The 7,500-nt window shown below is 33.5% G+C and overlaps 1 protein-coding gene across 1 annotated transcript in view; it reads right to left on the minus strand.

Annotated features, from left to right (window-relative positions):
* LOC137643854 (ADP-ribosylation factor-like protein 4C) overlaps positions 1-7,500 on the minus strand; it is a 121,656-nt gene that overhangs the window by 22,075 nt on the left and 92,081 nt on the right. The gene's annotated exons all lie outside the window — the stretch shown is intronic.

The raw sequence follows: 7,500 nt of genomic DNA on the forward strand, positions 1-7,500 counted from the left end.
TCCTGATATCATGTTACAGTCAGGCATCGCGACCTTAATCTCTCAATTTTGGTCCCTTGATAGGTTGGAATGTAAAGATAATCAACTGCACTTGCTATCTGAAACAGTAATTTCTCCTGGACGATTTTTGCTCACAGAGCCAGAGGTAGGCTATTATATTAAAAATCTGCTTCAGTTTAAGAAAGATAGAATACCCAGAATAATTAAAATCGAAATCTATTAGAAACGCCCCTTTTTTCCACCCACCTAAGGAGGGACTATGACGTCACTAGTAAGTTCGTCACGAATACGTTGCAAGCCAAGGTGCTCAGCTTGATGACGTCATCAAGGTTCAGAGCCGTTAACCCCTACCCACCTCTTTTTTTTTTTAATCCAGTCAGAGCTTGTCCTTTCTCCCCCGCACTGAGCAGTGCAAGTTTAAACAGCAATGCATTGCACGATGCAACCGCCAATCCGCTTTTGAATGGGTATCTCTGTGCCAGTGCCAGCCCCCAGTGCCCACATGGTATGAGTCATGTTCAACTGCCTAGTTGCCCACCAGGATTCCATTACCGCTTATCATTGATTAGCGAAGGAGGACATATTTGGCTTATTCCATCTATTATTATTATTATTATTATTATTATTATTATTATTATTATTATTATTATTATTATTATAACTTTCTAAGCTACAACCCAAGTTGGAAAAGCAGGATGCCATAAGCCCAGGGGCCCCAACAGGGAAAATATCCCAGTGAGGAAAGGAAACCAGGAAGAATAAAATATTTTAAGAACATTAACAACATTAAAATGAACATTTCCTTTATAAAATATGAAAACCTTAACAAAACAAGAAGAAGAGTAATTAGATAGAATAGTGTGCCCGAATGTACCCTCAGCGATATCTTTTTTCCATCCACTATTATATATATTTCATTGATGCAGTAAAATGGTTAGATTCTGTTCTCATGAAATGCTATAAGCTAAATGATTGTGGTTTTTTAAACTATTATTTTTATGATATAGCAGGGAAATCTAACATTGATAAAAAACACTGCGATTTCAATGGTCAACGGCTATTTGTATAGTTTGTGGATATGTGATAAACACGCAATAGCTGCCATGATATAATGTTTTTTTTTTCTGTTTTTTTTTTTTTTTTTTTTTTTTTTTCTAAAGAAATTAGGATCGCAAAGGATGTATATTAAGTGTAGGTATACAAGCATTATATATAAGTATGTAACAAAATAATTTTTAAATTATATGTTTTCATTTTGATTCATATATCTTTTAAAATACTGTACAAGTTCGTATCTATGTTTTTATTATATTTTTGTAATAGAATAATTACGTATATAATGCACATTAATAAAATATCATTGTATTTTTATAACAAGCGATAAAAAAACAGGGGTGTGTATGTGATTTCATTTTCCCCAATTATCACTGTGATTACATTTCATTGTCTGAGTTACCTTACATGGTAAAAAGTATAATGGTAAGTACTTTTAATGTTTTAAATATATTTCAAAACTTCCATTCAAAAAGAGTTCACAGGTCGATATGTTCATAATTTAAAAACATATTTAGATGAATAGTAAACGTTGCAATTGTGAATATATGTTAATTTGAAAATTTATTCATGTGGATATATTATGATGTATATACAATATTGTAAATTGTAAGAATTGTAAGTGCGTACGTTCCAGTTGTGTAATTATGTTAATTACAAAATCTAATCATGTGAATATATTATGATGTATTTACAATATTATAAATGTAAGAGTTGTAAATGTATATATTTCTTCATAAAAAAAAAGTACTGGGTACTCGAATGATATTTTGCAATCTTCGAAGCTTTAAATGACTAATTTTTTAGTATATGAATTATATATAGGTAATGGAATGTTTAGTTACACCCCTCTTTGGTAAGATTAGTAACAAAGATAAAAAATTATATTATTATTATTATTATTATTATTATTATTACTAGCCAAGCCACAACCCTAGTTGGAAAAGCAAGATGCTATAAGCCCAAGGGCTCCAATAAGGAAAAATAGCCCAGTGAGGAAAGGAAATAGGGAAAAAAATAAATGATGAGAATAAATTAACAATAAATCATTCTAAAAAACAGTAACAGCGTCAAAACAGATATGTCCTATATAAACTATTACCAACGTCAAAAAACAGACATGTCATATATAAACTATAAAAACATTTGCTCCAACTTTGTGGCAAATGAAATGTTAAACTTATCTGTTTAGCCTTAGGGCTAATTCCTTCATAATTTCAATTATTTCTTAAGAATTAATCTATAGACCTTATTTGTAGCATAAACTCTAACTTTACGACGCACTGTATAGATAAGATTTCTCCTTTCCCCTCTGCTTTTCTATACCAGTCAAGGTGTTTACACATTCTATTAACTCATTATCATATTATCATTATTATCAATCTTGTCTAACCGGTTATATGACGTCCTATATTACTAAATGCATAAAACCTTTCCACGTGTGTCTATGTTATCACATCTAGATATGACGTAATCATTACTCATTGCTTGTTTTTTTTCTTTTTTTTTGTAAGCAATCATTGCAATAAGCATATATGCTGCTGACACTTTATTGACCTTCAAGAATCCAGAGAAAGGTCATGTAGCCTGTGCTTGTAAGATGCTCGCTCCCATAAAGTAAGGGGTCGTCTTCCTACGTGGAGACACCTTAGGCTCGCTTCAAATAAGCGGTTTTTTTTTCGTACGGAAATATTTCCGCACGTTAGGACGTCAAAAAAAGCATGTCCTCACATGAGCGGATATTTTACCGTACGGAAATATTTCCGCACGTTTGGATGTTAAAAAAGCATGCCTTCACACGAGCGGATTTTTTTCTTTACGGAAATATTTCCGCACGTTAGAACGTCAAAAAAAAGCATGTCTTCACATGAGCGGATATTTTACCGTACGGAAATATTTCCGCACCTTAGGATGTCAAAATAAGCATGTCTTCACACAAACGGCTTTTTACCCCGTACGCTGAGACGTCAAAATAAGCATGTCTTCACAAAACGGATTTTTGTCCGTAGAGAAATATTTCCGCACGTTAGGATGTAAGAAAAAAAAAGCGTGTCTTCACATGCACGATTTTTTCCGCTCGGATATATTTCCGCACGGAAATATTTCTGCACGTTAGGATGTAAAAAAAGCATGTCTTCACACAAGCGGTTTTGTGCGCGGCTTGTCTGTGCACTTATTTCAATGCGCAGTGTGAGGGGCCTCATTGATCTTCATTGATTTCCAATCTGGACGGACGAAACCGTACGGATTTAATCCGCTCATGCGAAGCGGGCCTTACCTAACAAACAGTTTCGATTGTTGACGAGCACAAGAGGTCTGGTTGTCAGTCACATTTATAAAGTGTCAGGGTTGGTTACGCGCCCCTATCTTTTCTTTGGACTCACGCTCCTTCAAGAAATACAATCAGCCTCTCTCTCTCTCTCTCTCTCTCTCTCCTCTCTCTCTCTCTCTCTCTCTCTCACGCTTAACACAAATCAGTCCAGCAGTAACTGATACAAACTGGAATTGGAAAGATGCAACAACACTTAATGTGGTAAATTTTTTACATACAGGTATTTGAATCGGTGGAACTTCAGAAGATCAAACTTAATAGCGAATGAATTTATGCTGAACAGGCTGATATAAATCTATTCTTATAGTTTATGTATGAAATATCTATTTTAACATTGTTACTGTTCTTAAGTTGTTTTATTTCAATTGTTCATTACTTCTCTTTTATTTTATTTATTTCCTTATTTGCTTTCCTCACTGGGTTAGTTTTCCTTGTTGGAGCCCATGGGCTTATAGCATCCTGCTTTTCAAACTATGGTTATAGCTTAGCTCACAATAATAATAATAATAATAATAATAATAATAATAATAATAATAAAATATCTTTCGTCCCAGAATATAGACAGCAAGTTCTCACCGTCCAAGATACAGAAAACACGTTGACGGAACAGAGCCTCGAATTGAGTACACCCACCTTCATCAAGGAAGGAAATTAGGAGGCGGTGGAAGACTCAGTGACTCACTCTGTCTGGTTCTCGGATTATCCTCTCTCTTCCCAGTACGAGACGCGAATATTCTTCGTACTTCCTTGTTTTAGTGTTTCGTCTTTTGTCTCTCTTTTTTATTTTCAGATGGTTATTACCTCTGCCAACGAAGATGGAAGGAGGTTATGTTTTTGCCCCTGTTTGTGTGTTTGTTTTTGTGCTATGTTAAAAAAATGTAATTTTAATCGGATTTTCTCCGTAAAAATACACTGTTCTCAGCCGTATTTCAGTAAAATACAGGCGACCGTATTTCTTACCCTACTTTGTTATTATCTTTTACGGGTTGGTGACTTTCATATCACTCCTTAAGGTCAATATATCAGTTTTAAAAACGGTGAATGCTTGACAATATTTATTTCTGGATTTTCACCGTTTTTTTTTTTACGGTAAATTTTTACCAGTGTGTGTGTGCGTTTGTGAACAGCTTCCCAGCCACAATTTTAATTGTAGAGCAATGAAACTTGCAGGGATTAACTGTTATGTAAAAAGCTGGAAATTATTAAATTTTGGAAGGTCAAGGTTAAAGGTCAAGATCACAGTCAAGCAAAATGTCCAATTCACGTAGTCAGCCATAAGTTCGGACATCGTTGTCACAGAGACTTCAAACTTGCTTCATAATTGAGTGTATGAAAATCCACGCCTATTAATGAATGTTAGGGGTTAAAGGTCAAGATCAAGGTCGAGCAAAAGGTAAAGAAATAAGCTGCTGCGGCGGATGTCTGCACTCTACTGAGTGCCCCTCTAGTTGTTATTGTATTTTTCTTCTTTTATCTTATGACATTTGCTTGACTTTGGTCTTCTGATGCTACTTTCCTAAACAAAAACTAGACAAAAGATAACGAAATAAAAGCAGGGAAGTAAGAAAAAAGCAAAATAAAAATATTGCCTTTTTCCTACTTTCTTGGTTTATTTATTTTTTATTTTTTGTCTAGCTTTTGTTTTGTTATTTCGTAGCAGCTTACTATTATAGGCTTCTTCTTCTTTCATCTCATTTCTTTTATCATTTGTCTTCTGATCTAACTTTCACGTAATTCTATTTTGCCCTTTCCCTAATTTCCTGCTTTTATTTTTTTTAATCTTTTGTCTAGCTATTGTTTAGTTGTTTCATATCAGTTTATCATTATTTGATTTTTCTTTTATTTTATTGTTCTTGTTTGATTTTGATCTTTGATTTTGATGTCACTTTCCTTTGATTCTATTATTCCTTTTTGCTTATCTTGTTTATCTATTTCCTTCATCCAAAAACTTTTATAATTTTTAATTGTTTATTTCCTCTAGTCACCTATGAAGTGGAAGTTCTTGTTTATAATTTGTATTTCATACTTTCCTTCTATAATTTTCCGTTGTCTTTTCATTTCCTTCCTTTTTATCTTACCTTCTCACTGCTATTGCTGTCTACACTATTTTCTTTCACCCTTCTTTATGCCCATTTCTCTATTACCTCCTTTAGTTAATATTTTGTTTCTCAAAACTAATTTGTTTTTTGAAGATACATTGTCATATATCACCATCATATGGCTTTGTTTATTCTCCCAATTTTCTCTTACTTTAGGAAAATACTTGAATATTCCCCCCCCCCCCCCCATCCACCCCCGAATCGATTTCCCAGAATCGATTTTTTTTTTGTTACTACAATTTGAATTTTTGTTAGTAGACCTGTTTCTTGATTTAGATGAGCTTCAATATATATATATATATATATATATATATATATATATATATATATATATATATATATATATATACATTCTCCTCTCTCTCTCTCTCCTCTCTCTCTCCTCTCTCTCTCTCTCTCTCTCTCTCTCTCTCTCTCTCTCTCTCTAGTGTGCAATATTTATGTGCTAGTTTTTCTTTCTTGCTTTAGGAAAATATTTTTTCATCCCGAAATATATATATTTTGTTAAGTAATGCTTATGCGTTTTAGTAGAAGAATTTTTTTAAAGAGATGGAATTCAATATATATATTCTCTCTCTCTCTCTCTCTCTCTCTCCCTCTCTCTCTCTCTCTCTCTCTCTCTCTCTCTCTCTCTCTCTCTCTCTCGTGTGTGCAGTATTTTCTCGCATAGGTAAACATTTTTCTTTGTTACACACCAAGAAATAAAAGCCAAAATAATAAAGAAATAAAAACTCTTCCTGTGTCGTCAAAGTCTGGCTTCATGGACGTCCTAAGTTGGGCTTTCCTACTGATATAAGGTCAGAGAGGCCTGATTAGGATCACCTGTAGGCTACGTAGGATCAGCTTGTCAACTTTCTAACTCCCGTTTTCCTAGAGTAACCCATTTTACCTCTTTTTACACCTTCTACTTGAAAATTTTCCTAGAGTAATTTATTTTGTTTTCGTGGATAATTTTAATTTGATTAATTTTTTTTATCAGAATTCTTCCTAGAGTAATTTATTTTGTTTTCGTGGATAATTTTAATTTGATTATCTTTTTTTTTTTATTAAAAACCTGCCTAGATTAATTTATTTTGTTTCCGTATATAATTTTAGTATGCTTATCTTTTTTGATGACTACGCTTTGCGTGTTCTAAGCTGATTATGACTTTCTTGTAATTTATGATACTGTAATTATACATTTTCTTATGAGAAGGAAATTATATTTTGTGGATTAACGAATTTATCTGTTCTAGATTTTTAACTGAATTGTAATCTGAAGGAATTTGGTGAAGTTAGAGGATATCCAGAAATTAAAAAAGAAATTTAATAATATATTATGTATACTTATTTTATATATGTTCAACTTCTTATAGCACTTGCAATTGATGTCAATCAGGTTTGAGTGAGTAATAGAAAAAAATTACCAAGAATTAACTATTCTAGTCTTGAAGGAAAGATAAACCTATATTTCCTCCAAGTATTCTAGGCATAAAAATCATTATTCTATTAGTATATCAATCTAGGAATACTCAATTAATTCGATGCTTTTGGAATAATAGAATTAACTTTTCTGGTAAAATATCTTTAATCTATTTTGTGAATACTTGGCTACGCCTTTAAAGGTTTAAAGGTCGCTCATGACTGGCAGGGGCAAGGGACAGTGACATTGCCCTATCGAGTAGGATAATGCCTTAGAGACTGACCATATAAACATATGATTAGCACCCAAGCCCCCTCTCTATCCAAGCTAGGACCAAGGAGGGCCAGGCAAATGGCTGCTGATAACTTAGCAGATAGATCTATAGGCTCACTCAAAACCCCTATCCTTAGCCCACAAAGATAGTGAGGTTGTAGCGACCAGAGAAACTAACGAGTCTGAGCGGGACTCAAAACCCAGTCTGGCGATCACCAGTCAGGGATGTTACCACATCGGCCACCACAAAACTAAGTTTCTGAGCTTCTTTGCATAAAAGATAATCATTGATTTTTTAATTCCCATAATTATAATTTCTATCGTCTAAATACTTCAATGAC

Source organism: Palaemon carinicauda, chromosome 7, assembly GCF_036898095.1.
Source record: "Palaemon carinicauda isolate YSFRI2023 chromosome 7, ASM3689809v2, whole genome shotgun sequence".
NCBI lineage: Eukaryota > Metazoa > Arthropoda > Malacostraca > Decapoda > Palaemonidae > Palaemon > Palaemon carinicauda.